This window comes from Schistocerca piceifrons, chromosome 8 (genome assembly GCF_021461385.2).
Source record: "Schistocerca piceifrons isolate TAMUIC-IGC-003096 chromosome 8, iqSchPice1.1, whole genome shotgun sequence".
NCBI lineage: Eukaryota > Metazoa > Arthropoda > Insecta > Orthoptera > Acrididae > Schistocerca > Schistocerca piceifrons.
This window is the reverse complement of record NC_060145.1, coordinates 331,284,698-331,298,257: the sequence shown is the minus strand read 5'-3', so window position 1 is coordinate 331,298,257 and position 13,560 is coordinate 331,284,698. Positions and strand designations below refer to the sequence as shown.

At 42.6% G+C, this 13,560-nt stretch overlaps 1 long non-coding RNA gene across 1 annotated transcript in view; it reads left to right on the top strand.

Annotated features, from left to right (window-relative positions):
• The first annotated feature begins 487 nt into the window (after positions 1–487).
• LOC124712474 overlaps positions 488–13,560 on the top strand; it is a 230,443-nt gene continuing 217,370 nt past the window's right edge. Inside the window, exon 1 of the long non-coding RNA XR_007005580.1 lies at positions 488–547. This is a non-coding gene — a long non-coding RNA (uncharacterized LOC124712474). The remainder of the gene's footprint in view (positions 548–13,560) is intronic.

Here is a 13,560-nt window from a genome sequence, read left to right as displayed (position 1 = left end):
CTCGTGACCTGTTGTTGACACGCAAGATTTCAATAACTTTATGTAGACACCGGAACCTAACACACGTCCTAGCAAACAAGTGTTTCGTATAATAATATGGTGACACAATGTTTCAACTGTTGAACTGTTATGAGTGTTTTCTTTTAGGTTTTACATGATTTCGCTAAAGTGCTTCAGGCGGGCTAAGACAGATACTTTTTTTGGTTTTTTTTCCCCTCAGTCATTTTCAAATGAAGTCGCGTACCATCAATTATGATTCGAAGTCGAGGGAACTAAGGCTCAATTTTTCTTCTTTCAAAATGGAACGTTACTAAACAGTCTGTAAGCTCCCCCTTATTTGCAGATAAAAAGAGGGCAGTTTACTTTATTTCCAGGTCTGCTATTTCACGTACGTGAACTGAATGTATCAGCGCTGCAGTACGTACGGAGTAAGGAGCGAGCGGTAGGTTCCCATGCTGGCTAGCAGGAGCAGTTGGCCATGAGCTTTCGGAGCCAGTAGGATGAGGTGCCGATGCAGAAATCTCTCGTGACGCCACCAAAGAGACAAGTAGGGAAACTACATTACTCTCGCATGAATCAAGTAATTGTTATTAATAAAAATTTCCTAAAAAAGCTGCCTTTTCGCACTTAGGCGTTAGGAGGAGTCTACCGGTCATAAATACTATCTATCAGTAATTTCATAGCGCCAGGTAACCTTGATATAAATAAATAAATGAGTAACTTTGGCGTAAATGAAGATGTACGATCTTATATGAATTATTCCGATTGTAGCAACATGTTGAACATCATTGAGCATATCAGGGATGCCTTGCAACGTGCTTTTCACAAGAGATCTCCCCCACCCCCCTCGTACTCTTACGGATTTATGGAGAACCTTGCAGGATTCGGTGTCATTTCCCTACAGCACTACTTCAGACATTAGTCGAATCCATACCACGTCATGTTGCGTCACTTCTGCGTGCTCGCGGTGGCCCTATGCGATATTAGTCAGATGCACCAGTTTCTTTGGCTCTTCAGTATGGATGTTGTCTTTGTGTTTATCTTGGGTACGATAATGCTTTCACTATGCTGTATATAGTAGTTTACCGCATTCATACTTTCTCCTTCATTATTAGAACTGCTGCTGCATTAACCTTACTTAATTTTGTGCACTAACCTGACTAGAAGTCCTGTTCTTCCCACTACCGAATTTTACTCATTCCCACAATATCTAGTTTCAATCTAAACATCCCTCTTTTTAAATTCTCTAATCTACCTACTAGTGTAAGGCGTCTAGCGTCCACGCTCGAACCCGTTGAACGCCAGTCTTGAGTTTGCTGTTGATGACATCCTCCAGATTAGTCCCCACTCGGACACCGAATGGGTAACTGCACTGCTCTGCAAAATTAAGGACGAGATAGATAAAGCAACATAACATATTACCTACTCGATGGAAATGAATGGAAGTGAGGTCTTTCAGTCGTACAAATGAAGTTGAACATCACATGGCTTGAGGCCAGCGTGACTATAGCGCCAACTGGGGCTGCCCCCCAACGCGAATACTTCACAGAACGGGAAAAGTCAATGTGTGACCATCACTGTGCAGTTACGGTGCGGTGTGGTGGTGGTGTTCATTACACAATAGCCTGCAGGTAATATTTCGAAGAGTTTACACGGGGAAGAATTGTCAGGAAACAGGAAGAAGGACGAAATGTGGCGATTGTAGCCCAGGAGTTTGGTACAGCGTTTCATGTGCCTGGCGATCGATCTGAAGCACAAAGCAGAGGAGGTGGCTGACCACGGTCAACTACACCAGCGTATGACCGCTACACTGTGCAACAGGCGAGAAGGGATCCACGTCAAACCGCGGGTGCAATTGCAACCACATTTAACAGGACTGCAAAGTACGCAATTTCAAAAAAATGGTTCAAATGGCTCTGAGCACTATGGGACTTAACATCTGAGGTCATCAGTCCCCTAGAACTTATAACTACTTAAACCTAACTAACCTAAGGGCATCACACACATCCATGCCCGAGGCAGGATTCGAACCTGCGACCGTAGCGGTCACTACGCAATTTCACGCTAAACAATGACACAGCGGCTGCGTGGGGGTGATCCCTTTGTCGGAAGACATGCACATTGGCGTCACCGTTAATAATGGTGCCAAGAGGATAAGGGAGTGGATAAACAAGTTCTCGGACGAGACCTGATTCAATCTGAGTAGTGATTCTGGACGTACCCTCATGTAGTGAGAGGTAAGAATACGCAAAGCATCCAGAAACATTATTACCAAGCACGTTAGTTTTGGTGGTCAAGTGTTATGGTGTGAGAGTGCATAATGTTGCATGGACGTGCCGACCTCCAAATCTTTGAACACAGTACACTCACAGGTGAACGTTACTGTGACATGTACTCCTTTCCCAAGAGCATATTTTCAGCGCTGCATTCGGCCCCAACTTCATTTTTGTGAATGACAATGAGCGATCGCATCGAAAAGTGCAAGAGGAACTCTTGGAACGAAAAACATTCGGCAAATTGACTGGCCTGCCCGTTCCCCCGTCTTAAATCGCATAGATCACATGTGGAATGCGGTGTGAAGGCGTACTGCACCACGTCCACTTGCGCAAGGGCCATGGTGGTGGTGGAGGAACGGAACGCCCTACCATAATAACTCCTTACCTAGCTTGTGGGCAGCATGGCAGCACGTTGCGGAGTATGCACTGCTGTCTGTCGTGACCACACACCCTATCAAGCAACATGTTCTGCCGTTTGTATCATCCAGGCGAGCATCATGTACCGTGGTGACTTCATTGTACTTATTGGCTTTGAATAAAAGTATCCTTCTGTTCATCACATTGTGTATTAGTTTCAGTTACTTTATGTAGTACAGTGTAGCATTTATTTCTATGTATGATACCAGTTTTATCAAGCTATGTTACTTGGCAGTGACACATGATACGAAAGTTACTTTCGTCCTTCAATTTTACACACCAGTGTATTTTACCTACGAAATATTTTACCTAAGAGGGTGTCATCATTATTAAGCCACACTCCTGCATGTCATCGGGAAAATTATGGCTAAAGTTTCCCTTTGTTTTCAGCTGATCGCAGTATCAAAAAAGCAAATCGATGTTGGCTAGTTACAAAGCCTCATCACTCAGTCATCCAGACCGGTACGTCTGCATAGGCTGCTGTCCTTCCTCGGGAACCACGTACTTGTCTGGCCCCTCCACAGATACCCTCCGATGCCACTGCAACTGCAGTACAGCTATACGTATCGCAGAGGCACGCAAGCTACCCCACCATGGTTCGGCGGGTTGTCGGTGGGGCACGGGGGAGAGGGAGCAATATATGTAATAATGTTAATATATATATAAACTGGCTAAGCTGTTTAAAGCCAAAAATATTACATTTCATTTCCATGTTAACTGAAATTAGTTCGGTAACGCTTGTAAGAAACTAGACAAAATTGGAGGTTGAAAACTATGTACGAAATATTACATACAGAAAGCTAGAAAAATATGTAAGAATCTTTAAACACAACTCAGTGATTACTACAGACTTGAAAAACACGACTTCAGTTATATCAACGGATACTACAGAAGCATGTGATATTGGCTCTTTACAAAAAATCCTCGACTGTGTTCCAGCAGCAAGGGTCTTTGGAAGAAATTTAAGAAATACTCTACATTTTAAACGGAAAGACGAGATCCTAACTAAATTATTAATTTAAAGGTATATAATTATTCAGCAACTCTCTCCATAAATTATGTAAAAAGGGTACGTTAGTAATTAGTGACTTATATAAATATAAGAATCTTAAACGGCAAGAAACTCATATTTGCTGGAGGTCTCATAGGCATTCCGTTAACAACGAGAGCAAGATTTATTTTGAACTGTGACTTCTCTATCCTAATTTAAATAACTGAAATTGAATTTTAATATTTTTATATAATTACAACGCCCAGGCACTTACTATGGAAAACCGTGCTGTTTGACAATATGTTCTTAAAAAAAGACCATCGTACAGATCGACAACAGCCTCTTCAACTATTCGCTGATTGCGACCCTCTTACGATTCGCCATGTACAGCAACACAACGAAGTCATAACTGCAGCAAAAAGTGATAAATTCCTGGTGTAAAGCTAACAATGTTCTATGTTGTATGTAACGAATATAACGAATTCGTATCGAAACTTTGAGCAACAGTGGAACCAGACGACAGCAGACAGGTAGTTTGTGAACTGCTTCACCCCCTCCTTTTCCACTATTTCCTCCAACGATCTACAGTTACGTTAGGTCTAATGTAAATAAGTATGCTAATGCAATGTATAATTATACCTACTACATTTTGCATATATGTTATACACTGAATCGCCAACAAAAGGCAGATATAGGCATGCGTATTCAAATACAAGATATGTAAACAGGCAGAACACGGCGCTGCGGTCGGCAACACCTATATAGGACAAGAAGTGCCTGGCGCAGTTGTTAGATCGCTAACTGCTGTTACAATGGCAGGTTATCAAGATTCAAGTGAGTTTCAAAATGGTGTTATAATCGGCGTATGAGGAATGGGACGCATCATCCCCGAGATAGCAATGGAGTGTACCGCGAATATCAGGAATCCGATAAAACATCAAATCTCCGACATAGCTGCGGCCGAAAAAGATCCTGCAAGAACTGGACCAACGACAACTGAAGAGAATCGTTCAACGTAACAGAAGTGCAACCCCGCAAATTGCTGCATATTTCAATGGTGAGTTGTCAAAATTTGTCATCGTGCGAACCATTCAACGAAACATCATCGGCATGGGCTTTCGGGGCTGAAGGCTCACTCGTGTACCCTTGATGACTGCACGACACTAAGCTTTACGCCTCACCTGGGCCCGTCAACAGCGACATTGGACTGTTGATGACTGGAAACATGTTGCCTGGTCGGACGAGTCTCGTCTCAAATTGTGGATGGACGTATACGGGTGTGGACACAACTTCATGAATCTGCGGACCGGGCATGTCAGCAGGGGACTGTTCAAGCTGGTGGAGGCTCTGTAATGACGTGAGGCGTGTGCAGTTGAAATGATATGGGACCCTTGTTACATCCAGACATGACTCTGACAGGTGACACGTACGTAAGTACCCTGTCGGATCACCTGCATCCATTCATGTCCATTGTGTATTCTGACGGACTTGGGCAATTCTAGCAGGGCAGTGCGACACCACCCACGTCCAGAATTGGTACAGAGTGGCTCCAGGAACAGTCTTCTGAGCTTAAACACTTCCACTGGCCACCAAACTCCCCAGCCATGAACATTATTGAGCACATTTGGGATGCCTTGCAACGCGCTATTCATAAGAGATCTCTACCCCCTCGTACTCTTACGGATTTATGGACAGCCCTGCAGGATTCATGGTGTTAATTCCCTCCAGCACTACTTCATACATTAGTCGAGTCCATGCTACGTCGTGTTGCGTCACTTCTGCGTGCTCTCGGTAGCCCTATGCGATATTAGGCAGGTGCACTATTTTCTTTGGCTCTTCAGTGTATTATGGGCGATTGCCTGTAACGCGTCACATGGAAATATCTTATTGGACACAAATCATACACAGGTAAATCGAGTACTGTAACTCAGCGAGGAAAATACTTAATTTTATCGTTTCATGGGTTAGTCACATCACCGAGTTTGGGGGTGAGTGTTGTAGAAGATCAACTAGATACCATGAATTCTTAGCTAGTTTCAAATCAGGTGAATGCGCCGCCAGAGCTCTTGTTGAAATCTCTAACATGCTCATCAAAATGAGCTAAATGCCCATTTAGTCGTTTTTATTTAAGTCTTCCGCAGTTTCCCTAAGTCACTTCATGGTAACGTGTTTGGGGGATAAGTTTTCTTTTCTTCCTCAGTACAATCTAACTTTTGCTTCGTTCGTAATTACCACACTGTAGATGAGAACTTGAATTTCAAACTTGTCTCATTCTGAAATTTGGTCTCCACTTTCTATCGATCCTCTCGCGAAGGGTTGCTTCTGCGGCTGCACTGAAGCCACACGTCAAGGAAGTTACGAACGCCCCATAGTAGCATCTAACATTCGCGCGATACTTGCAATTCTTCCACGAAATCTGATGTCAAACGCTTATTAAGTGACCATGACTGACTACTTGGCTCTCCATCGGTAGTAATGCCTTTAGTTATTTACTCACGCACGTTCATGATACCGTAAGTCAAAGATCCACCGGCTCCACAGTAATGGTGATTTATAAAGTACTTGATAATTTAACTTGATAAAAATTATAAAGGAGAGTTGTAGTAAGTTAAAGCACACAACAACAGCTACTTACCAAAAACTTTAAGTCTAATTTTTACGAAAATCTTATGAAAATCATTTTAAAAACCCTATAGCACACCATGAAAGCTGGAACACCCACTAGTGGGTGGTAGGGACCAGATTGACAACCACTGATATAGGTTCTATATTTTTAAATATACATGAAGTAGATATACAATAGGGAAAAGTCGTAGCAAACATCTCGAAAAGTTCTTGACCAATTTATTTCAAATTTTTGTACGATAGTCCTTTTTTTAACGTTTAGATGGACATACGCAATATACTTTTTTAAACACAAATGTACAGGTATTCTATTGAAACGCGAGAAAGAACCTGGTGTGCTGTGAGAATGTGCGGTTTTGTTTTCTTTATCCCAGTCAGTCGTTACTATCAAAGCACTACATTTAAACCATTAGACAAATTGTTCTCCAACTTCCATTCTTTCTGTTTTTAATTTCAAACAAAAATTATATACACAACTACGTGCTGTTATGCTTTTTTCTTTAGTCAGTTTTAAGAGCAAATCGGATGTTGTATTTATGGCTTACGGGCTTATAATTAGAATGCCACTGCCGAATCGGAACGTCCAAAACTTTGTAATACTACCCGCTTGTAGATCAAAGCTATGGGAAATCTCCCACCGAACCTACTATCCTCACATCCAGCAGCGGGAGTGGTCTCTCATATCCAGTATACAAATGATCCTAGCCGATTTACCCATACATTTTAAGCAACTTCAATTCCCAATCAAGGTTTCGTTCGCAATAACGATAAACAAGGCTCAAAAGGTCGGCGAGAGAAGGGCAGATCCAATGGACAGTGGAGGATCGCAGGTAGGAAATAGAGATGGGGATGGAGGTGGTGGATAGAGAGGTGGTAGGATGAGGTGGGGAAAGATAGGTAGGAGGAGATGGGCAGAGAGGGGGAAGGATGTATACACATTTAGCAAATCGAAGCATTGCCGGGTTCGCTAATGTACGACAGCATCAATCAGTTCAGTTTGATTTCATACACTTCATGGCACCACTTCCAATTTGTGCTTTGGCTACCAGGTGACTCAAGTCACCTCAGCGGATAATACAAACCGTCTTCTAACTAGCCTGGTAAGAAGCTGTTGAAGAAAAATTAGCAGAACAGCCCGCACTTCTGCACTGCAGATATTAAGATTACGTTCCGCCCAAGTGGTGACGTTAACAGATCAAACAGAAATAGAAGATGATATGTGTATTGAATATTGCTACACGCCAGCCTTCATAAGCTTCACACTAATCAAGGCACCTCTGATGCTATATCAAAGCATGGTCTCACGAGGCTTAGTGGATGCTGCGAGACTTCCTTGCACCGAAAAAGTGCGAACGGACATCAAGATTCGAGCGCTTAGACAGTTCGTCAACATCATTTGGGTTAGTTAAAAAGACAAACACACCTAGGAAAATAAAGCAAAATTATCGTCTCTTCCGGTGTTAGATACATTAATTAGAGAGAGGTATCTGCCTTCCACGCCTTTATTCTGCTTCTTAGCCCAACTGCAACCTCCTTTGATGGAACACTTAGTAACCATGAGCTTTGATTGTCCTGTTATACAAAGATTAAATCTCTTAAACGTCTGGTGTTGACATCAAAATTCCTCGAAATGTCGTTTTCACACTATCAGAGTCAAGATGGTCTGATTGTTGCATACGTATTTTTCCTTCATAATATACTGATTCGTTTACCTTTTGGCATTGCATGTTCCTATCAGGCTAACGATGTGCTAATGCGATTTCTGTCTTTCGTTTGTTGATATGTTCATTGTTAGAACCCAATTTTCGCTGTTTGCAATGCACTGTCCTCTAAGGCCGCTGATCGCTCCAACTTTTTCCGCTACCACCAATGCAATTTTATCCCTTGTAATAGACGTCAGTTACAAAAGTCTGCCTTCTTGTCCTTATTTTTATTCATTCCTTAGTTCCAACCGAAACTCGTTCGTTTCTGTGGTGTCGCCCAAAGACCGGGACCTCAACGCAAGGTTGCCACCTCGCAACGAAACCACAGTAGAGTATAGGTAACGATAGTCGCTGATCGCCGCACTGACGAATGAGAAATGCCTGCGCAGACACGCCTCCTGGAGCTTCTCTTCGCCACCGCAACGTTTGCTTACGTCTGAGCAGAGGAGCGCTAGGCTCAGTTCGCAGTTAACGATCAACGCGACAGCATCGTCCACATAGGCCGACGGTATATTAAATCTTAGGCAGGACATTATGTGAACATTACGTCAGTAATACTTCAAGTGAAGAGTATTAGAGTTCCACTAGATTTCCTCCCGGAACAAACAAAAGAACCCACCATTGTACCTGTGAGCATACTTCCGTTCGGCACAACTGTTTCTGTGAGTGAGTGAATTGTGTAGTTTTATCCGCAGAGCCTTTGAACGCAATTCGAATGTTCCTTCATGCTACACCCAATCTTATTCTAGTGGAACGATTAATCTTATTTTTTTATGTCTCCAGTCTACTGTTAGAGAAGAGGTAATAACTCAGCTGAATGATGATAAAGAAGTTATTACTCGTCACTCGTCATTTTATTGAAGAAACAATCCTGGCATACATGTGAAAACATTTACAAAGTCCTAGGAACTATAATCTCATAGACCACTGACTCTCACTGTGGTTGGTACCTCACCACTTGGGGGTGGTGCGAGGAAATCAGTGAGCGGTTACACTGTTTTGGACTACTGTGAGAGAGGGGTGGGGGCGATCGAGCTGCGTCTGAACCTACAGAGCAAATACCAATATCTTCCTCACTTCGAGTTTCTGCTCTTGGTTGGTGGTGACATCTGGTGAGAACGGTCGAAATAACAAATGCCATCCATCGCCAACGGCCGGCCGCAGTGGCCGAGCGGTTCTAGGCGCTTCAGTCCGGAACCGTATGGTACCTCATCATCATCACCAGTAGTACAAACCAGCAGCTACCATAGTGCCCAATTGTGAAAGAGTCTTCTCTAATGAGGCCATGAAGCCTTCGAGAATAATAGAACATCTGATAGTGGCACATCCTCACATGGTGAACGTGGTTTTAAGTTTCTTTAAGCACCTCCAAGTTAAATTTTACATGCGACCCGCTCTCTCAAACATGTTTCGCAATGGTTCACAACAAGTTACTGATGTTGGCTTGCAGCAAACAACATTTCACTGTTGATAGCTAAGCCCAGACACCGCATGCAATAGATGAGGGACTCATCCATCCATCATATTAACGTTTATTTGAATGTCAGTTCAGAAGATTAATTCTGTTTTGTCACGTTTCTGTGTAAACTCGCTGTTCATTATTAAATTTAAAAGAAATGTCAATTTTTGTTTTTAAATAACGTGGATCACTTTTCCGCATTTAGATCTTAAAGATTAACATAAGATAATTCGGGGGTGGGGGATCGCTGAGAACGAGAGCTTTGACCAAGTGCGCGTTAGAATCACCGGTATAGACATTTGAACTCTGCTCCTCTCAAATACACATGTAGGCCAGTGGGTTATGATTTGTTGAGAATGTTCATTCAATCCTCATTTGACTTCTCGGGTGCAGCCAAGTGAGGTGGCCAGTGGTTGACACCCTGAACTTACATCCAATAGGCGAAGGGTTCAATCACCAATCAAAATCAAGATTTTGCCGGTTTTTTCCCAAATTCCTTTAGTCGAATGCAGGGATATTTGCTCTGAAAAAGGCACAGCACATTCACTCTCCCTCTCCTTGCATACATGTGTTTTACGTCTCTAACGATCCCGTCCTCAATGAGAGCTAAATACCAAACGCCGTTCGTTTTCACATTGATCACCACATGAAGAAATTCCTTTTCGTAACGGATGTACTGTGCGTCTTTCAAGGACGCATCTGCGTTCACTATAGTCGCTAGACCGCAAAATATCCTTAAAAGTAAGGGCAGAAGTTCACCTTTAAGGAAGTACTCTAAGACTCCCTTCCTCTTCCATTGCTCTTATGGGCCGAAGTGCTAGTTACCAACAACTTCACAAATTTCCAAAAAGGCAAAAACAGACGTACTGAATCGCTTGGGCTAGCAGGCGGGTCAACACAACAAGAAACAATTCCTAATGTTCTTTTTGGTACGTTTATATGACCGATACTATTACGTAAACAAGGATCGCCTATAACAAGAAAAAGCCATTAAATACCACTGCAGACTGGGAAACACCGGAAGGCACTGTGCAAATGGTGGACAAATTTAAATACCTGGGAGAATTTATAACAGGAAGGAAGAGGAGCAAGGAGGGAATAACAGGATAAAGAAGAGGAGGTCAGCCTTCTGCATGACGAGAGAGATATACAATAAAAAGAATATATCCATAGAGGCAAAGATAAGCCACTACAAGGCAACCGTGAGGAATGCAGTATTATATGCTGCTGAGACGATGGCACTAGGAAGAAATGGGGCAGAACAACTTGAGAAAAAAGAGAGAAAAATACTGAGAAAAATAGTAGGTCCCAAAAGAGGTGGAGAGAGGTGGATGCGAAGACCTACGGAAGAATTGTACCGGAACATGAGAACAGAATCAGCGGAAATCAGACAAAAAAGGACAAGGTTTGCTGGACATGTAGTTAGGATGACTATGGACATAATGACGAAGAGGGTGTGGGAAACAACAGGGAGGACAAGGGGAAAGACAGGAACCAAGTGGATTGTTGAACTTCGAAAGGACAGGTTGGAATTGGGAATCAAGGTGGAAGGAAACGAAAATTGGAGGAACAAATATACACCTACAAATATGCCGGAGATAAATGACAGAGAAGAATACAGGAAAAGGCTAGAGTGTCCCCAGTGGAGCCGACAGGAGAAACGGAAACTGAAGACCTCGCAAGAAGAGCGGAAGAGAAGAAGAGAAAGAATGGAGACGTGAAGAAGAGGAAAATGCAGTCCACGAAGGGGCTACCTGTGGTCCTACAGAGGCCGTAACGCAAGATGAAGAAGAAGAAGAAGAAGAAGAAGAGATGCAGCTTCATCTGTATGAGTCGGAGTGACGGTTCTCCTGTTCCGGCTAAATAATTTTTGGGTTAATCGCTAAATCTTCAACACGTCTTTTACAAACCAAGTGAAAATATTTGTGACAGTAATGCTAAGCCGTATTCCGAGGCGACGTATCTGCTGTGCTCTGGCGTGGGCTGCCTAGTCGGCTGCAGCGGCGCGTGCGCCCACGCTGCCACAAGGCAAGGCGCTGCCACGTGGGCGATGTCGTAAGCCACCTCATTTCAGCAGACTGCGTGGCCTGCCTATCCTCTCTGAGACCGCCGTGTAGACGTACACTACTGGCCATTAAATTTGCTACATCAAGAAGGAATGCAGTTGAAAAACGGGTATTCATTGGACAAATATATTATACTACAACTGACATGTGATTACATTTTCACGCAATTTGGGTGCATAGATCCTGAGAAATCAGTACCCAGAACAACCACCTCTGGGGTGGACGAGCGATTCTAGGCGCTAAAGTCTGGAACCGCGCGATCGCTACGGTCGCAGGTTCGAATCCTGCCTCGGGCATGGATGTGTGTGATGTCCTTAGGTTAGTTAGGTTTAAGTAGTTCTAAGTTTTAGGGGACTGATGACCTCAGAAGTTAAGCCCCAAAGTGCTCAGAGCCATATAGAGTGTCAACCACCTCTGGCCATAATAAACAGAGCTTGGATGGCGTGTACAGGTATAGCTGCCCATGTAGCCTCAACACGATACCATAGTTCATCAAGAGTAGTGACTGGCGTGTTGTGACGAGCCATTTGCTCGGCCACCATTGACCAGACGTTTTCAATTGGTGAGGGATCTGGAGAATGTGCTGGCCAGGGCAGCAGTCGAACATTTTCTGTATCCAGAAAGGCCCGTACAGGACCTGCAACATGCGGTCGTGCATTATCCTGCTGAAATGTAGGGTTTCGCAGGGATCGAATGAACGGTAGAGCCACGGGTCGTAACACATCTTAAATGTAACGTCCACTGTCCCTATTAAAACATAAAGAAATATTACAGGGAGTGTTCGCTATGTTGACGTTGTGTCCGACGTTTGTACAGCATAAAATGTTTTGGATTCTGAACGTTTATGCGAATGTTAGAGACAACAGCGTGAATATTCAAATGCTTCTAAGAGGATGATGAAACGACAGGACCTATTACCAGCCAGCTGTAGCTGCAAAAGGAAAATGTTGCGTACAGGGTGTACACAAATTGACCTGGCGCTATCTACAAGGACTCAAAAGGAGTCCGTCACGTAGATAATTCGAAGACCGTAGGTACAGTAATGAGAAATAAACATTACTGTTATTGTCCTGCTTTTTTCCCATTACTTGGGAAAGTACTTAACGAACGGTAAAAGGTAGATATGTTTGAAAACGAAGAGATGCCTTCAAATTTGAAAATCATTCTGAAGCTATCTCAAGCCCCGCTGATGTTCGTATCTTTTCTATGTTGATCCCTAATTGCAGTTTAACATAAAAGATTATTTCACGAAAAGGAGATGTTGGTACTCATAATGTCTAAAAGAAATTATTTAGAAGGAAATATCTCATGTAATTTTATCTACACCTAAATAATGATTGAAGGAATACATTAGGAATCATGCATTCTTATATCATAAGATGATGTATTAACTACTCACTCAAATACACTGCATTTAGTAATATATCCACTTCATGTAGTGAAAAACTTAAACTAAGAAAGGAAAATGGTATTCAGAGTACTACGGAAAATCAGTCTAAGAAAAATAACCCGAACTTAATCGACTCTAAGAGGTGCTAATGAAATTCCACCGAAGCTAAGTAGGCTGACTCACAAACTAAAGAAAATTCAAGTGTTTTATTCACTACGAAATATGGATTTGAGATATGTACGTTTGCAGGAAGCCACAAAAAATAAGTAACTGGGTTAAAGGTTTTGTATGAAATATTTTTAGTCCGTAAGCCTATTTTACCGTCACATAAAACTGAACAATTATATACTGGAAAAATCCGACTTGTGCTTCAAAGTTCAAGAAAATGGTAGAGGTGTGTTAACTTTTTCTGCTGAGGATTATGTAGGCACGTGGTGAACAGTCAGATGAATACGACGTAATCTGTACGAGATCTATGAAAAAGCAGCTAAACAATGATAAAACATCCATACCAGGAAAATGAGTATAGAAAGTGAACAAGCCTCAAACATTTTTGCTCTCTGTTAAACTTCTCTGTTCTTCGTTACATTTTCTCCTAAGAGCTTTTCCCGCAGCCTTCATGTCTTTTGTTAA